Raw genomic sequence first — 19,963 nt, forward strand, 5'->3', positions numbered from 1 at the left:
GGCTTCAGAAGCAGCCTCAGAAGCAAAAGTTTCTCTCTGACCTTCTCCTTCCCTCCTGTCTCTGGCTACTCATTCTCCTCCAAGGACACTAGAATCCCTCTTCCCCAAGGAAGGTTATAGTAACCAGAACCCCTTTTCCTTAAAGCCAGCCATGAAACCTAAAAATATTAATCTAACTTCTCCCCCTGGCCTTTCTGTGTAAAAACTGGCCATAAAGAAATTATCTGACCTACCTTGTTTGACTGTAGGTCATAAGAGCCCCATTCCAGAGAGAGTCTTGCCCCATCAGAAGGAAGAAATGCTGCACAGAAAGGAGGAATACAAACGGAAAGGCCTTGCTGAGTTTCCCTACTCAGTCTATTAGCATTAGATTATACCCTTTTTGTCCAATCATATTTTTACACAGTTGTCCACAGTTTATTGAACCTAAGCATAAAAATGAACGGTTTCCTTTGTATCTTTGGGTCTTCATTCTGAAGGCTCCCATGTCATGGAAAACTATGATCAAATAAATTTATGTGCCTTTTCTACTGTTAATCCACCTTTTGTCATTTGATGTTTAGTGAACCTTCAGAGGGCAAAGGAGAAGTTTTCCCTTGCCCCTTCAACTGAAAAGATATAGAAGTATATAGTGAAATGTCTTTCACCCACACCTGCTTCCAGGTACCCAGCTCCTAGGTATCCAGCACCAACTTCTCTTCCAGAATCAGCCTTGTAATCAGCATCTTCTAGAGATACATTTTGAAAATACATGTATATTTTTATACCCACTTTTTCTTAAATACAAATAATAACATATTATACACACTCTTCTACACCTTGCTTTATTTTGCTTAACATATTTTGGGGGTTATTCCATACCATAAACATCAAGAAACACTTAGAAGTGTTCTGTGTGTCTGGAAACATACAACACTCCAGGGCATGGGTATCTTTCCTGCATATAAGGAGCACCTGCTAGGCTACCACATGACGTTTGTGGATTTCTTAGTGAACCTCCTGTAGGAAAGCTGTCCTAAAATTCTCAGTTTGGAGAACTCTCCACAGGCCTACTTGTATTTTGTTTTATAACAGAAGGAGGTAATATGGAAACTGTCAGCCAGATCATTAAAATTCAACAGTATCACTACCAGATAACACTAGTACCTGGTGGGTCGGGTGTCCAAGGACACACAGTAGAGAGGAGTTTGACCACTAGGTAGCACTCAAAGCATCAGGATGACTTGGAACTTTTAAAATTTATAAGGCTAATAACTATAAATTACAAAACACATGGAAAAATAAAGACATGGACTAATTAAGAACACTTACTACTTAACAGAGTCATTTTCCAACACTTAGAATCAAGTATGTAACACGGGACAAAATAATAATTCCTATCCTTCCACCAGCTTCAGTTATAGTAACATTTCTTTTTATTTTTTTGAGATGGAGTTTCGCTCTTGTTGCCCAGGCTGGAGTGCAATAGTGTGATCTCAGCTCACTGCAACCTCTACCTCCTGGGTTCAAGTAATTCTCCTGCCTCAGCCTCCTGAGTAGCTGGGTTACAGGCATGTACCACCATGCCTGGCTAATTTTGTACTTTTAGTAGAGACAGGGTTTTACCATGTTGGTCAGGCTGGTCTCAAACTCCTGACCGATCCACCCACCTTGTCCTCCCAAAGTGCTGGGATTACAGATGTGAGCCACTGTGCCCAGCCTGTAACATTTCCTTCAGAATTATTTTTGTTCTATACACCCTTCAGCACCATCAGTAAGATGTCTTGCTCCTTCCTGATTCCTACCAGAGTTTTATCAATGTAGCCTTTGAACATAAAACATGAAGTTGTTTCTCTGTCTATATATATATATATATATATATATATATATATGTATAAATAATATGTATGCTCTATTGAGATATAATTCATATACCATACAGTTTAAAGTCTTCAAATCAATGCTAAGTATAGTCAAAGAGTTGTGCAGCCATCACCTCAATGAATTTAGTGCACTTGCATCACCTGTAAAAGAAATGCCATATCTATTCACAGTCGCTTCCCATAACCTACCCTAAGGTTTCCCAACCCTAGGCAACCAATAGTCTACTTTCTGTTTCCATGGATTAAGGATGCCTTCAAAAGGCTCACAAGCACACTCAACACAACTGGGGAAACAACATCAGTGATTTTTAAGATGAGTCAACAGAAATTATCCAAACTAAAACACAAAGAAATAAAAGAATAGGGGGAAAAAAGAAAACAAAGAATCTAAAAGCTATGGAATAATATCAAATGGTCTAATATGCATATAATTGGAATCTCAGAAAGAGAAGAACTAGAGGATGAGTCAGAAGAAATACTTACATAATAATTAAGCATTTTCCAAAAATAATGAAAGACATCAAACTACAAATCCAAAAATCTCAGAGAACTCCAAGCAGTATAAATACAAACGAAAACAACCCAACATACCTAGGCATATAATCTTCAAGCGGCTGAAAATCAAAGGGAAAGAAACAATCTTAAAGGCAGATAGGGTGAGGGAATACACGAAAGCATACTTCTCATCTGAAAAAGTGCAAACCAGAAAAACAACAAAGGAAATCTTAAAGGTACTGAAAGAAAGAACCCTGTCAATCCAGAATTCCATACTCCTGAAAATATTTCTCAAAAATAAAAGAAAAATACAGACTTTGGAAACTAAATGAAAAGCTGAGAGAATGCATTATTAACAAAGTTGCACAATGAGAACTAGTAAAGAAACTTCTTCAGGCAGAAGGGATATGTCAGACAGAATTTGAATCCAAACAAATAAACTAAGATCTCCAGAAATGGTTAAAATGAAGGTAAATATAAAAGACATTTTAAAAAATGTTTAATTGCTCTAAAAGATAATTGACTTTTTAAAGTAAAAATAGTAGTAATGCACTATGGGTTTATAGGGTATGTAAAAGAAAAATGCATAACAACAACAGCACAAGAGTTGAGAAGGAAGAACTTGGAGTATAATATTCTAAGGTTTTTATACTATACATGAAGTGATATAATTGGAAGGTAGACTGTGAGATGAAAGATATATGTTGTAAACACTAGAGCACACATTACATTTTTAAAAAGAAGTATAATAATAAGCCAATAGTGGAGATAAAATGAAATAATAAAAATTCTGAGCTGGATGTGGTGGCTCATGCCTGTAATCCCAGCACTTTGGGAGGCTGAGGCAGGCAGATCAACTGAGGTCAGGAGTTTGAGACCAGCCTGGCCAACATGGTGAAACCCCATCTACTAAAAATATAAAAATTAGTCAGGCATGGTGGCACGTGCCTGTAGTCCCAGCTACTTGGGAGGATGAGGCAGGAGAATTGCTTGAACTTGGGAGGTGGAGGTTGCAGTGAGCAAGATCGCACCACTGCACTCTAGCTTGGGCAACAGAGTGAGACTCCACATTAAACAAAACAAAACAAACAAACAAATCTCAATAAATACAAAGGCAAGCAGAAAAAGAGGATAAAAGGGACAAGAAAAAGATGAAACAAAAAATATTTATGGTAGTTTTAATCCAATCATATCAATAATTGCATTAATTATAAATGGCCTAACTACATGAATTAAAGATTGTTAGATTGTATAAAAAAGTAATACCCAATTATATGCTATCCACAAAAAAAGCTCACCTTGAATATAAAGACAGAAATGGGTTAAAAATAAAACAATGGAAAAAGATATAAATGTAAGCACTAATCAAAAGAAAACTGAAATGGCTATATTAATATCAGACAAAGTAGATTTCAGGAAAAGGAATATTACCAGGGATAAAGAGAGTAATTTCATAAAAAGGATCAATTCACTAAGGAAATGTAACACTCCTAAATGTGTACACATCTAACACAGGGTTCCAAAATACATTATCCAAAAAGTCTTAGGCCTGAAAGGAGAACTAGGAAAATCCGCAGTTGTAGTTAGAGATTTCAACACTCCTCTCTCAGTAATTGATAAAACAAGTACACAGAAAATAAGTAAGGATTTAGAAAGGTGAACACCACTATCAACCAACCTGACTGAATTGACACTCAACCCAACAAATGCAAAATACACATTATTTTCAAATGCATATGAAAAATTTATCAAGATAGACCATATTCTGGGCTACTAAACAAACCTGAATCAAATTAAAAGAAGTGAAACCACATAGAAATATTCTCTGATCGTTATGAAATTAAACTAAAACTTAGTAACAGGAAGGTATCTAACAAATTCCTAAAATGCTTGCAGATTAAACAACACATTTCCAAGTAACTCACAGTTCAAAAAAGAAGTCACAATGAATATTTGAAAATATTTCAAATGGAATGGACATAAAAGGCACAATATGTCAAATTTGGGGGGATGCAGGAAAAGGTCAGAAGAAAATGTGTAGCATTAAGTGCTTACATTAGTAAAGAAGGAAAGAATTAACTCAGTGATCTAAGCTTCTACTTTAGGATAAACTAGAAAAAGAACAAATGAAAACCAAATTTCTCAGAAAGAAGGAAATAATAGAGATAAAAGCAGAAATCAATAACAATGAAAAGAAATAAAGAAAATCAATGAAGCCAAAAGTTTGGTTTTTGGAAAGATCAATAAAATTGGTAAGCCTGTAGTCAGGCTGATCAGGAAAAAAAGAAAGATGGTACAAAAATAAATCTCAGGAACAAAATAGAGAACATTACTACAAATCCTACAGACATTTTATGTATATATATGAATCTATATATATAGAACAAGTCTCTCTCTCTATATATATATAAAACAAATCTATGTCATAATATAAAAATTTGACAACTTAGATAAAATACAAAAATTCATTGAAAGACACAAACTACCAAAATTCCCACAAGAAGAAATAGAGAACCTCAATTAAAGAAATTTTATGAGACCAACATTACTTGGTATGAAAATAAGATAAAAGACATTATAAAAAAAGAAAACCATGGACCAGTATTATTCATGAATATAAACACAAACATCCTCAACAAAATATTGGTAAATCAAATTCAGCAATATATTTTGAAAAAAATATATTATTATTCTGTGTGGTTTATCCTGAAAATGTAAGGCTGGTTCAACAACTGAAAATCAGTGTAATTTACAGTACCAACTTAGTAACAAAGAAAAAAAACTATATAATCATTTTATTAGATATTTAAAAATCAGACAAAATACCATTTTCATTCATGGTTCTGGGCGACTTCTTTAGTCTGAACGCAAAAAACTGGAATTCCTTGTTTTAAAAAGGCAAAAGTTTCTTGGGGATCCAGAAGTCCTCTTACGAGACAGGTCTCAGGTAATGTTATAAGATGGAGTACAAAGAAACAGATACATGGTGGGGACTTCAAACATATAATGAAATTATATTCATGATATGCTGTTCCAGAAAGAGCTTGTTACATATAGGCAGATTTCTACCGAATAAAAGAGGAGCTTCATACTACCGGACCTCTGGACAAAGGCAGCAGCTTCATATTTCAGGTGGTAGATTCTTAAAACCACAAATGTTCAAAAGGTCCTGGACAACTATCTGTGAAGGATGCTATAAAAGTTCTCCTATCTTAGATGGGAATATAGACTTGATGAATTAAAAGTTCTTCCTAGTGCTATAAAATAGTAGAGACAGAAAATCCAGTTGGCCTAACTAATGTTTATTAAGAGCTTGGTAAGGAAGTATGAGATTAATCTATATTTTAAAAATCATATTGCCTATCTTTACATAGTTTACACTAATAATTTAGTAGAGATGTATATTTCTATGGAATACCATGTAAAAATATTTTTCTGTATATCCCTTTCTCACTGCTTCTCACTCTAAAGAAGCTGATAAGTGATAGCTTAGTGCTTGCTTCATTAATACCTTCAACCACTCATTTTCTGTCAGTTCCTTTTTTTCTGTCTTCAGACGTCCTCTCTTAAAAATACCAACAATGAGACCTACTCCCTTTTCTAGCTACCATCCTATTTCTAGCCTTTCTTTCCACTCATATGTTTTCAATGAGTCATCAACACCTCCTGCCACAATTTCCTTTCCACCCACTCCCTCTTTAACCCCCTACAATCAATCCAGTTCTTTTATACACCACCTACAAGGTCAGAATGCTAGGGTTTAGAGAGGCTGAGAGTGTCAGAAATATATAACATTTGTACCCAAGGAGCTAATCAGAAAAAATCTACTTAAATCATCCAAATATCCACTAGGAAGAGACTAGAGACAGGGGTTAAAAAAGAGAACTAACATTTATTAGGTATCTTCTGGTATACTGTTGTGGTGGATTATCTCCCATCATGGCCATCAGCAATTCATCCATCCAGGTACACTCATGTCTCTCCAACTCCAACTTTATCAGAAATCACAATAAAGATAAATGGACCAAATTCACCCATTAAAAGACAGATAATATTATTATACAATATTATATACAATATCTATCTATATCTGTAGCTATATATTCCACCTATATACTATTCATAAGATGAACCTAGAAAACACAAAGGCATTGAAAATAATAAATGAAAAAATAAGTTAGGCAAAAACTAACCATAAAAGAGTTGGAATAACTAAATTAATATCAGACAAAATAGACTTTAATTAATCAGAAAGAGAATCACTACATAATAATAACAGGAGTGAGATAAAGAGGTAGAGAATATCCCTGGCATCATCAGTTTTAGAAATGGGGGTCTAGTAACTATCTCCAATATAACAGCTCAGAATCAGGCCAATTCTGCTCAATTTAATCCAATCTCACAACTATTTGTGTAAAAACTCCCAAATTTGTCACCATGGGCAAAAAAGCTTAATCTAATAGACATATATAGAACCCTATGTCTGATAATTACAAAATATGCATTACTCTTTTCAAACACATAGAAAATATTTTCAAAAATTAAACTCAAAAGGCTATAATGCAAGTTTCAACAAATTCCAAAGATCATATAGTCAATAACAAAAAACAAGATCAACTTGTCTGTTCATTTCCTCTGCCAATATATTATCTCTCTGAAACTGCCTTATTTATTTGTACTTCTCTTTTGACATTGTTCATAGACATTGTGTCCATTTATGCAACACATTTGTATTAAATACTTACATAGCAGTCACTGTTCTAAGCATAGGGGATACATTAATGAACAAAGCAAAATAGACAAAGATCTCTCCTTTGAGGTGCTTACATTTCTAGCATCACTTCTATCACTAGACTGCAAGTGCCCTAAGGCAAGACTATGTCTAATCCAGATTTGGCTGGCTCCCAGTGTGCTGCTGGGACAGACACCATGTTGGATCTGACAAGGTACAGAACCCACACACTCTGATATTTAAGACAGAGGGCTTGCTGAGGCTTAAGGTATGATCTTCGGATAGTGTGGAATACAGCTTATCAGGCAGGAACCTGGAAACAGAAGGAGTAACAGAATCAACACACCCCTCACAACTCCGCTATCAGTAATTCAATAGCTCAAGTCTCACCAGTCCATGGGTCAAAGCAAACCAAAGTCTAAACCATGTTGTCAAAGCAGAGATGCAGAAGACCAGATGTCAAAAATACTGGAAACAATGAAATCAGACAGATTAGGAGAAATAATCACATATTTTAATATGTCCTTGCAAATTGGGGTACAGTTTAAAGAGGCCAGATAAGCCAAGTGACTAGTGACCACATCTCACAAGTCTGTCTGGTTGTAAGGGCCCTTTCATCCTTCCTCTATGAGATAAGAATGAACATCCAGGCTTAAGAGCATCCAACCTAGGGAGCAGGACAAGGAGACTATATATGTAGCTTGCTGCAAACAGATTCATGTTCTAATAGGAATGGGGTAAGGTGGCTGGCTTTACAGAAAACTCCACTACATTCCAGAATGGCAAGTTAACAGCCAGCATAACCAAGAAAGAAAAGGGCCTGAAAAAGGGAGATGCCTCCAACTTCCGACATAGGTTTAAAAGAAGACTGGTTCCTTCTGCAGAGACACATCCCTTTCCAAAGGCCATATCAGTCCAGAGAGAAAGACCAAAACAAAAGCCCCACAGCAAGAAACAGGAAGGAAGGGGAACTATTCAAATTCCCTGCCCCTCTCCTCCATAGCACACAATAGCTGGGACCTCTACTGGGGCATCATAGCTCCAAAGGAATCCCTCTGACATGGTGTTTTCTGTTTTTTAAGCCTCTGTTTGAGCACTGTCACTATGGCAACAAGGCTGGGATGCTTCTGCTCTAAGTGAGAGGGCTTATCCCTTCAAATATGCTTCTTGAGTCAGCAACAAAGGAACTCACTGAACCTCAACTAATCTCATATTCTCCTTGGAGACCTCTCTCAAAAGGCACTTTCCCTCCGTGCTCCCACAAATCTTCTAGGTTTATGCTCTGTGTTCAGCCAACAACCACATTCACATAATGATTGAGTTTACTCTCACACACCTATCTTGACCAAGCTCTGAGGTGTCCTCTTTAGTCACATAAGCCTCTCCCATACCTATTAAACAGAGACAAAGCAAGGACCTTGGTTTGGGGGAGGCCTCCCAGGAAGGCTAGTGGACATGGGCCCCCAAGCTAGGATGGAACAGAGGAATGAGGGGTAGGAGGAGCAGGAAGCCAACTTGCATAACTTTCTTTTCCAGAGGGAGGAATCCACGGTGGCATGTAGCCCTGGCAGGCCTGATCCTCACCCCCTGGATCTTCCCTCAACCTGTCCTAGGCTAGCTGCTCTGTCTTGGCTCAGGTTCCACATCATTCCCAGCCACAGCTCTTCCAAGAGTAAAAGTTGGCTCTGGGGAATACATCCTCCCTGCCTTCACAGGGGTCTTCCTTAGTCATGAGTTCTTAGAATCCTAAAATATAGACCTATCTCTTATTAGTTTTATTACCTTAGGGAAGTCACTTAACCTTTCTAAGCCTGTTCCCTCATCTGTAAGACAGGAGCAATTGACCTCTCCAGAGGGTTGTGATAAAGACTGAGGGGCAGGCATACATTCTACAACTCTTAGTTCTCTCTGCACCCAGCCCACTCTTCCCTCAGAAGCAGACAGTATCTAATCCTAGGAAGGTCTGTAAGCAAAGAGACAAAAAGATGCACCAACCTCACCTTCATAGCTCCAGCTCCAGTGTCTGTCACCATTTCTGGGTAATACATAACTCTTCTCCTCAGTTTTTTTTTTTTGTTTTTTTTTTTTAAAGACAGGATCTCGCTGTGTTGCCCAAGCTAGCATGCAGTGGCTATTCACAGGTACAATCATAGTGCACTTTAGCCTTGAACTCCTGGCCTCAAGCAATCCTCCTGCCTCCACCACCTTAGTAGCTGGCACTGCAGGCATGAGCCACAGTGCCTGACCTCTCCACTAGTTTTCAAAGCAAACAAACAAATAAGAGGGGGTATTCAGTCTCTTTTGCCTTTATTATAAGAGACAATGAGGTGAGAGCAAAGATAATCCTAGGAAGCAAACTTCTGGGTTCTAGTCATTTTTGCTCACTGAGTTCCTCAGCCTGTCCTCCAGAGGACTGACCTCCCTGTGGAAAGGGGCTGCACAGGGCACTCTGTTAGGGTCCATTCCAACTCTAAGATCTCTAGGTCTTAGGTGAGTACCAAATGACCCATGAAATTGGAATAAAGAAGACTTTGCAGAGAGACTGGTGCCCTCTAGGAGTGTTCTAAAACAGGGCAGATGAGACATCCAGGACACAAAGACTAGTAGCATCATTTATACCCAGGAAATATTTACCACAAGGACATGTCAGGAGTCCATCCACCTCAGGGACAGAGTTCAAGGTTGACAATGCTGGGGAAATAGACATGAGCACCTTTTGGGTTTTAGTTTAGTTTTGTTTTTTTGAGACAAGGTCTCACTCTGTTGCTCAGGTTGGAGTGCAGTGGTGCAATCACAGCTCACTGCAGCCTCAAACTCCTGGGCTCAAGCAATCTATCTGCTGTAGCCTCCCAAGTAGCTAGGACTACAGGTACACTCCACCATGCCCAGCTATATATATATATATATTTTTTTTTTTTTTTTTTTGAGATAGAGTCTCGCTCTGTCGCCCAGGCTGGAGTGCAGTGGCGCGATCTCGGCTCACTGCAAGCTCCGCCTCCCGGGTTCATGCCATTCTCCTGCCTCAGCCTCTCTGAGTAGCTGGGACTACAGGCGCCTGCTACCACACCCGGCTAATTTTGTTTGTATTTTTAGTAGAGACGGGGTTTCACCGTGGTCTCGATCTGACCTCGTGATCCGCCTGCCTCGGCCTCCCAAAGTGCTGAGATTACAGAGACAGGGTCTTGCTCTGTTGCACAGGCTGGAGTACACTGGCAATCATAGCTAACTGCAGCCTCAGATTCCTGGACTCAAGCAATACACCCATGTCAGCCTCCCAAATAGCTAGGACTACAGCGACACACTTCTATGCCCAGCTAATTAAAGCCATTAAAAAAATCCACCCCCTCCCCACTGTTTAAAATAAATGTTTTATTTGGGAATAACATTATATTCTTAGAAAAATTTCAAACATGATACAGAGTCCCTGGTACTCTTCACTCAGTTTCCCCTAATGTTAATCTATTACATTACCATGGTACATTTTTCAAAACTAAGAAACCAGACTTTATTTGGATTTCACCAGTTTTTCAACTGATGTTATTTTTATGTTCCAGGATCTAATCCAAGATACCTCACTGCATTTAGGGTAAAGCACTTTGTAATGGCGAAAGATTTCTATCATAGCGACAAAACAGATTCTTGATTAAAAGAACATCAGATACATTTGTGTCTCTTTGGGAACCCTTTCTTCCCATTTCCACGTCTTTTCCTCCCTTAAGAACCATTATAAACTCATTGTTTTATCATTCCCAGACATGTTTGTGTGAATGCACAGAAAGACAGTATAATCACACTGTATATATAGTGTTGTTTCCCAGGCTTTAAAACTCACATAAACACTATTCTTTTCATATCCTTCTGTAACTTGCTTCTTTCATTCAATGTTGTTTTTTAGATTGATCTCTTAAGAAATAGAACTATAGTTCTTTTACTGCTGTATATAGTATGTATAATATTTCATTCATTTTCCTACTGGTGGAAATTTAGACTGTTTCCCATTTTTTGCTGCAATGAACACTTTAATATTAAACGTCTACTCAGGTACGCTAGAAATATTCTCCATCTAGGACTGAAATTCCAGGGTGTAAAGGGTATAAACAAATTGTTTCCTAAAGCTGTAGTACTGTCCTTCCAGCAGTGTAGGCGTCTGTCATTCCATATGCTCATCCATACTAAGAAGTATATTTAACTTATGAATTAATTTGTGGAGAACTGGCACCTTTATAATGAATCTTCCAGTTCATCAATATAGCCCTTTTCTCCATTTATGAAGGATCTCTTTTTTTTTTCCTTTCAACAACTGTAATTTTCTTCAAAAACATTCTTGTGTACTTTTGGGTTAGGTGTACTCCTGGGTATATTATGGCTTTTGTTATTGCTGAAAATGGGATCCTTTATCTATTAATTTTTCTAGTTGGTTATTCCTGGTAAATAGTACTTTAATATGTTGATACTGTATTTATGGAACTTGGAACTCTTATAGTATACAGTTGGTTCTCTATATCCATGGGTTCTGCATCCATGGCTTCAACCAACTGCAAATCCAAAATATTTTTTTTAAAAAATCTAATGAAAATAACAATATAACAATAAAAATAATACAAATAAAAAATACAGTATAACAACTATTTACATAGCCTTTACATAGTGTTGGGTATTACATATAACCTAAAGATGATTTACAGTATACAGTAGGATACACGTAGACTATATGCAAATACTATACCATTTTATATAAGGGACTTGAGCGTCCACAGATTTTGACACCCAAGGGAGGTCCTAGAACCAATCTCCCATGGATAGTGAGGGATGACTGTATTTTCCACTTAAAAATCCCAAGAAAATCTTATTGGTATGCAAGTAAGAACATTTTAATATTTATCTTCAATATTCACATTTTTCTTGTCCTATTGCATTGGCTAGAACATCCTGTACAATGCTGAATATAGTGATAAAGGGCATTCTTGTCTTTTTTATGACTTTATTGAAAGTGAGCCTGATGTTACTGTGTATTGCTAAGGATTGTTTTTTGCTTTACTATTTTGATAGATGTTCTTTATCAGGTTAAGGAAGTTCTCAGTTTTCTGAGAAGTTTGCCTCAATTGTGAATGAGTGCTAAATTCTGACTAATGTTTTTTCTGTATGTAATAGATTATAGGCATTATTAATCTGTTAATATTCTTTATGACATTAATATATTTTCTAATGTTGAATCATCCTTCTACTCCTTTCACAAACTCTACTTAATCAGAATGTAAATATTTGAAATAGATTTGTAAATATTTCATAAGCATTTATGTTTATAAATAAAACTGGCCCACAATTTTCCTTTCTTGTGTTCTTCTTGTCTTATTTGGATATTTAGGTTATACTATCATTATTTTAAAAAGACAGCTTTTCCTCAGTTTCTATCCTCTTAGACAGTTTGCACAATATTAGGATTATTTATTTCTTGGAGTTCTACATGCAAAAAACCATTTAAGCCTTATATTTTTGGGAGAAGAAGTCTCTTAACTATCAGTTTAAATTCTTTATAATTGTTATTTTACTGCAGTTTTCTATATCTTTTGAAGTAGTTACGGCAAATTATATTTGCCTAGAAAATTACCCATGTCTTCTCCTAATCCAAATTTTAACATAAAAATTTTCAGAGTATAGGTTTTTGATTCTTATTATCAATTTCATATCAGGAGTTATATTTCCATTTCATTCAAAATATTATTTGTGGGTCTTATTTTGAAAAAAAAAAAAAGCCTTACTAGGGTTTTATCTATATCACTTTTTTAATCCTCCAAATGATTTTCTATTTAATTTGCCTTCCTTTGTTTCCTTCCTTCTACTTTTCCAAAGGTTTATTTAGGATTTTTTTCTAGCTTCTTGAGTGGGATATATATAGTAGACAACAATAATTGCCTACACAATATTTATAATATTCTCCCTTGTTCCATGCTAACATACCCTTATTTGGTTTGGGAAGGCAATATACCATGCTAAAAAAAAAAAAACTATACTTCCCTGGCTCCGTTGCAGCTAGGAACTGCCAAATGACACAGTTCTAACCAATGACATATAAGTGGAAGTTATTGCATAGGGCTTCCAAGAAAGCTCTCTAATTAAAGGTAGCCAACTCACTTGGCACATGCCTCTTTCAAAACCTGTCCTTTCTCCATCATGCTTGGAATGTGAACACAAAACTGCAAGTAAAGCAGCCACTGTGCAACCATGAGGCAGCAAGCATGAGTATGAAAATTATGTTTAGCTGAGTGGATGTTAGAAGAGCCCAGGACCCTGATGGCGTAATGGAGAATCCATATTTGCCTTGGACTACCTCAAAACTTCTTGTTATATGGCAAATGTTAAACCCCTAGGTCATTAAAGCCATGGTCATTTAGATTATCTTTTAAATATAGCCAAATAAAATTTATAATAATACCTATTCGACATGTTATTCTTTTCTTTTTGGTAGGAAGTGGGGGCAGATGGGGTCTCGCTCTGTTGCCCAACCTGGAGTTCAGTGGCATGATCACAGCTCACTGTAGCCTCAGCCTCCCAGGCTCAGGATATCCTCCTACCTCAGCCGACTGAATAGCCGGGACGACAGGCCCGCGCCACTACGCCTGGATAATTTTTGTATTTTTTGTGGAGATGGGGTTTCGCCATGTTGCTCAGACTGGTCTCAAATTTCTGAGCTCAAGTGATCCACACCTTGGCCTCCTAAAGTGCTTGGATTATAGCCATGATCCACCATGCCTGACCTCAACTTATTTTTCATACTTTAAATGTTTCATAAATGCATTTAAGGCCATAAATTTTCCTCAAAGAATAGCTTTAATTGCATGTAGTAAGAGATCAGTTGTGCTGGTCCAGATCAGAAATACTACCTAGCCAACCCAAAGAATTGTGATATAAATAAAAATAGCTATGGTTTAAGTCTCTAAATTTTGGGGTGGTTTATTATGCAGTAAAAGCTAACTGATACAGCAGTTGCTTTCAAATGTGGGGTGGCGCCATAAGAAAAATTATAACATGCGGTACTGGCTTTGAAATAGTGGCTTTTCTAGTGGCAAGAAAAGCAGTAAGAAAACAGTTTGCAATGGCTGGAGAAATGGAGAAGAAACTGCTATAGCAGGCTGGCAAAATGATGGCTCGTGTTGGGTTGAGACAGAACAACTGGTGAAACTAAAGCTTGCAGTAACGTAAGAGATTTTCTTTTTTTTTCTGTGAGTACATTTATTCATTTTTTTAATTATACTTTAAGTTCTAGGGTACAAGTGCACAACATGCAGGTTCGTTACATATGTATACATGTGCCATGTTGGTGTGCTGCACCCATTAACTCATCATTTACATTAGGTATATCTCCTAATGCTATCCCTCTCCCCTCCCTGCACCCCACAACAGGCCCCAGTGTGTGATGTTCTCCTTCCTGTGTCCAAGTGTTCTCATTGTTCAGTTCCCAGCTATGAGTGAGAACATGTGGTGTTTGGTTTTTTGTCCTTGCGATAGTTTGCTGAGAATGACGGTTTCCAGCTTCATCCATGTCCCTACAAAGGACAGGAACTCATCCTTTTTTATGGCTGCATAGTATTCCATGGTGTATATGTGCCACATTTTCTTAATCCAGTCTATCATTGATGGACATTTGGGTTGGTTCCAATTCTTTGCTATTGTGAATAGTGTTGCAATAAACATACGTGTGCATGTGTCTTTATAGCAGCATGATTTATAATCCTTTGGGTATATACCCAGTAATGGGATGGCTGGGTCAAATGGTATTTCTAATTCTCAATCCTTGAGGAATCGCCACACTGACTTCCACAATGGTTGAACTAGTTTACAATCCCACCAACAGTGTAAAAGTGTTCCTATTTCTCCATATCCTCTCCAGCACCTGATGTTTCCTGACTTTTTAATGATCGCCATTCTAACTGGTGTGAGATGATATCTCATTATGGTTTTGATTTGCATTTCTCTGATGGCCAGTGATGATGAGCATTTTTTCATGTGTCTTTTGGCTGCATAAATGTCTTCTTTTGAGAAGTGTCTGTTCATATCCTTCACCCACTTTTTGATGGGGTTGTTTTTTTCCTGTAAATTTGTTTGAGTTCTTTGCAGATTCTGGATATTAGCCCTTTGTCAGATGAGTAAATTGCAAAAATTTTCTCCCATTCTGTAGGTTGCCTGTTCACTCTGATGGTAGTTTCTTTTGCTGTGCAGAAGCTCTTTAGTTTAATTAGATCCTATTTGTCAATTTTGGCTTTTGTTGCCATTGCTTTTGGTGTTTTAGACATGAAGTCCTTGCCCATGCCTATGTCCTGAATGGTACTGCCTAGGTTTTCTTCTAGGGTTTTTATGGTTTTAGGTCTAACATGTAAGTCTTTAATCCATCTTGAATTAATTTTTGTATAAGGTGTAAGGAAGGGATTCAGTTTCAGCTTTCTACATATGGCTAGCCAGTTTTCCTAACACCATTTATTGAATAGGGAATCCTTTCCCCATTTCTGGTTTTTGTCAGTTTTGTCAAAGATGAGATGGTTGTAGATGTGTGGTATTATTTCTGAGGGCTCTGTTCTGTTCCATTGGTCTATATCTCTATTTTGGTAACAGTACTATGCTGTTTTGGTTACTGTAGCCTTGTAGTATAGTTTGAAGTCAGGTAATGCGATGCCTCCAGCTTTGTTCTTTTGGCTTAGGATTGTCTTGGCAATGCGGGCTCTTTTTTGAACTTTAGTTTTTTCCAATTCTGTGAAGAAAGTCATTTGTAGCTTGATGGGGATGGCATTGAATCTATAAATTACCTTGGGCAGTATGGCCATTTTCACAATATTGATTCTTCCTATCCATGAGCATGGAATGTTCTTCCATTTGTTTGTGTCCTCTTTTATTTCGTTGAGCAGTGGTTTGTAGTTCTCCTTGAAGAGGTCCTTCACATCCCTTGTAAGTTGGATTCCTAGTTATTTTATTCCCTTTGAAGCAATTGTGAATGGGAGTTCACTCATGATTTGCCTCTCCTTTTGTCTGTTATTGGTGTATAAGAATGCTTGTGATTTTTGCACATTGATTTTGTATCCTGAGACTTTGCTGAAATTGCCTAACAGCTTAAGGAGATTTGGGGCTGAGATGATGGGGTTTTCTAAATATACAATCATGTCATCTGCAAACAGGGACAATTTGACTTCCTCTTTTCCTAATTGAATACCCTTTATTTCTTTCTCCTGCCTGATTGCCCTGGCCAGAACTTCCAACACTATGTTGAATAAGAGTGGTGAGAGAGGGCATCCATGTCTTGTGCCAGTTTTCAAAAGGAATGCTTCCAGTTTTTGCCCATTCAGTATGATGTTGGCTGTGAGTTTGTCATAAATAGCTCTTATTATTTTGAGATATGTCCCATCAATACCTAATTTATTGAGAGTTTTTAGCATGAAGGGCTGTAGAATTTTGTCAAAGGCCTTTTCTGCATCTATTGAGATAATCATGTGGTTTTTGTCTTTGGTTCTGTTAATATGGTGGATTACGTTTATTGATTTGTGTATGTTGAACCAGCCTTGCATCCCAGGGATGAAGCCCACTTGATCATGGTGGATAAGCTTTTTGATGTGCTGCTGTATTCGGTTTGCCAGTATTTTATTGAGGATTTTTGCATCAATATTCACCAGGGATATTGGTCTAAAATTCTCTTTTTTTGTTGTGTCTCTGCCAGGCTTTGGTATCAGGATGATGCTGGCCTCATAAAATGAGTTAGGTAGGATTCCCTCTTTTTCTATTGATTGGAATGGTACCAGCTCCTCCTTGTACCTCTGGTAGAATTCGGCTGTGAATCCGTCTGGTCCTGGACTTTTTTTGGTTGGTAGGCTATTAATTATTGCCTCAATTTCAGAGCCTGTTATTGGTCTATTCGGGGGTTCAACTTCTGCCTGGTTTAGTCTTGGGAAGGTGTCTGTGTCCAGGAATTTATCCATTTCTTCTAGATTTTCTAGTTTATTTGCATAGAGGTATTTACAGTATTCTCTGATGATAGTTTGTATTTCTGTAGGATCGGTGGTGATATCCCCTTTATCATTTTTTATTGTGTCTATTTGATTCTTCTCTCTTTTCTTCTTTATTAGTCTCGCTAGCGGTCTATCAATTTTGCTGATCTTTTCAAAAAACCAGCTCCTGAGATTTTCAAAAAGAAAAGACCCTAGTGAACTCCTAGTTGCAGCTAAGTAGATCTCCAGACAAAATTTCGAAAGTATCATTTAGGAGCTCTTAACTGCATATGCTAAAGTATGGCAAGACAAAGGTGAGCTAAAGAAGGAAATGTTCAGTTTGCAACCAGAATTTAGATGGAATATAAAAGGTCCAGGATTTGCGGTGTTGGAAAATAAAACTGTCCCTCGTCTCCAGTCTGCCTATATTTGACAATTTTTGAGTAAAATATTCTCAGAGTAAAAGGAGGCCTTAAAAGAGCAAATTAAGAGTTGGGTTGTATGACCATTTGTTAAGGCCTCTGAAGGATTTAAGAAAGTGCCTAGCACACCTTAGCTTGTCAAAAAAGCTCCTAAGAATCTTAAGGGCCTGACAGCAGCCTAATCCCAAGTCACTGAATAACTCTAGAGGGAAAAAAAAAAAAAAAAACAATTGTGGGTGTAGTTTTTATACAATGATTTGGGCTAGAGCGTATTACATAGAAAGCCCACAATATTTTAAAGAAAATCATCCCAACAAAACACCATCAGCTTGGATTAGAAGGGACTAAAATTGATTAAGCCGCAAAGAGGTCTCTGGGCCCTCAACTATGGGCAGAAAGACAGATGAGAAAGGGACTCAACTGCACTATTTCTTATGGAAAAGGAAAGGCTCTTTAAGAGGGAGAACCAAGATACTAGAGAATGGAGTCAAGAGCCTTGGAGAACAACAAACTGGGAAGACACCCCAGAGAGCAGAAGGAATGGCCCTAGATTAGATGACCTGGCAACATTTGCCCCGGGAGAATTTTGATTTGTTATGGACCAGTAACTGCTATGTGCCTTTTGTTTTTCTCCTTTTTGAAGAGAAATGTCTATTCCAGTTATCCTGCCCCTGTCTCACCACTATATGATGGAGGTGTAGGAAGCAGGTGACTTGTCATTTTAAATTCTGGATCAAGAGCTGCCGTATCCAAGGAGCTACAGCTGAGGACCCTCTTTCATATCCGTATGTGATAAGATCATGAGATCGTAGACTTCCAACCTGATGCTATAAATAAGACAGAGAGCTTAGGATAAGGATGAGCATATTTTGCATGCATGAGAAATGTGGCCAAAGAGCAGACTCTGATAGATTCCAAAAACACCCATAAATTCTTTTACTTCTGTCAAAGACGTGGAGTCTATTTCTCTCCCCATTGAATCCAGGCTTGGCAATGTGACATGCTTTGACTAACAGGACATTAGCACATATAACATAAGCAGAGGCTTAAAAAGTTTTTGGACAGTTAAATCCTTCTGTCTTGCTGCATTTGGAAACCTGGGTCTACTATGTGAATACCCCAAGGTAGCCTGCTGGAAGATGAGAAGCAATTTGGAAGAGAACTAAGACATCCAAGGATCAGACAGTCAACTTCCAGACATGTGAGTGAGGCTATCCTAGATCATGTAGTCACCGGCTGACCATAGAGACATGATAGAGTCCAATCAAGATCTGCTGAGCTAGGCCAGATTTAAAAACTGCCCAACCAACCCAAAGAATTGGAAGCTAAATAAGATAATGTTTATTTTGGGCTACTGAGTTTAGTAATGTAGCCTAACCCTCTGGGTACAATTGATGACTATAGTTTTTTCTTAAAAAATCTATAATTATTATCTTCCTGACTCTGAATATGGCTTTAACATTTTCCCTCAAAATAATCTGCACCATCTTGCTATTGTTGCCTAGTCTTCATTTTAATCATGTTTTTCAAACCATATACACTTATGAATTTTTTGCATCACTAACAAATAAATATATTTTATCAATTTCTATGTTTACCATTGCCTCTTACATTGTACATATTTTCTCACTGTTTAATTTTTTCTTTCCAAAACATATCCTTTATGGGAACAATAGACACTCGTGACTCCAAGAGGAGGGGGAGGGGGCAAAGGCTGAAAAACCTCCTATTGGATACAGTGTTTACTATCTGTGGGTGATGGGATCAATAGAAGCCCAAACCTTAGCATCTCACAATATATTCTTGTAATTTGCACGTGTACCCACTGAATCTAAAATAGAGATGGGAATTAAAAAGAAACAAACACCCAAAATATATACTTTAATAGTTATTTTAGTGAGCATCTTTGTATTTATATTCTTGGTCTTTGTTTTGCTCTCATTCTCCTGGGATAGTTTATCTAGGTATAGTATTTTAGGGTCAACACAGAAAAGTTACTCCTCTGTCTTTTTACCTCTCTTGTTGCTGATGAAATACCTGTCAGTCTGTCATTTATTTATACATAACTTGTATTTTTATTTTGGATTTTTAGGTTGCTCTTTTTTCTCTTTTCTGAAGAGGAACAAAAAGCAGTTTCTGCAGTTTCACTATGTCTAATTGCGGGTTAACTTTTGTTTAGATTTCAAAGTATTAGGAGACACTTTTGATCTCAGAACTCACATTGTTACTGAATTCTGGAAACTTATTAATCATTTATTTAAATATTGCTTCACTTCCATTCTCTTTTTAAATCTGTTTTTGTAGCTTTTATTAAACAATGCTGAGGCCTGTCATTTACCTTCTATACCTTTAAACTGTTCTTTCATGTTTCTGACATCTTTATATTTCTGTGCCACAGCCAGGCTAAACTTCTCTGCCCTATTTTCCAATCTGTTAACTCATGCTTCAATGGTAACCAGTCTCCAGTGTATCCCATCTATTGCA

The 19,963-nt window shown here is 37.3% G+C and overlaps 1 protein-coding gene across 1 annotated transcript in view; it reads right to left on the reverse strand.

Annotated features, from left to right (window-relative positions):
- The window catches only part of MYLK (myosin light chain kinase), a 279,682-nt gene that overhangs the window by 231,913 nt on the left and 27,806 nt on the right, over window positions 1-19,963 (reverse strand). The gene's annotated exons all lie outside the window — the stretch shown is intronic.

The sequence above is a fragment of the Symphalangus syndactylus genome, chromosome 21 (genome assembly GCF_028878055.3).
Source record: "Symphalangus syndactylus isolate Jambi chromosome 21, NHGRI_mSymSyn1-v2.1_pri, whole genome shotgun sequence".
NCBI classification, from domain to species: domain Eukaryota; kingdom Metazoa; phylum Chordata; class Mammalia; order Primates; family Hylobatidae; genus Symphalangus; species Symphalangus syndactylus.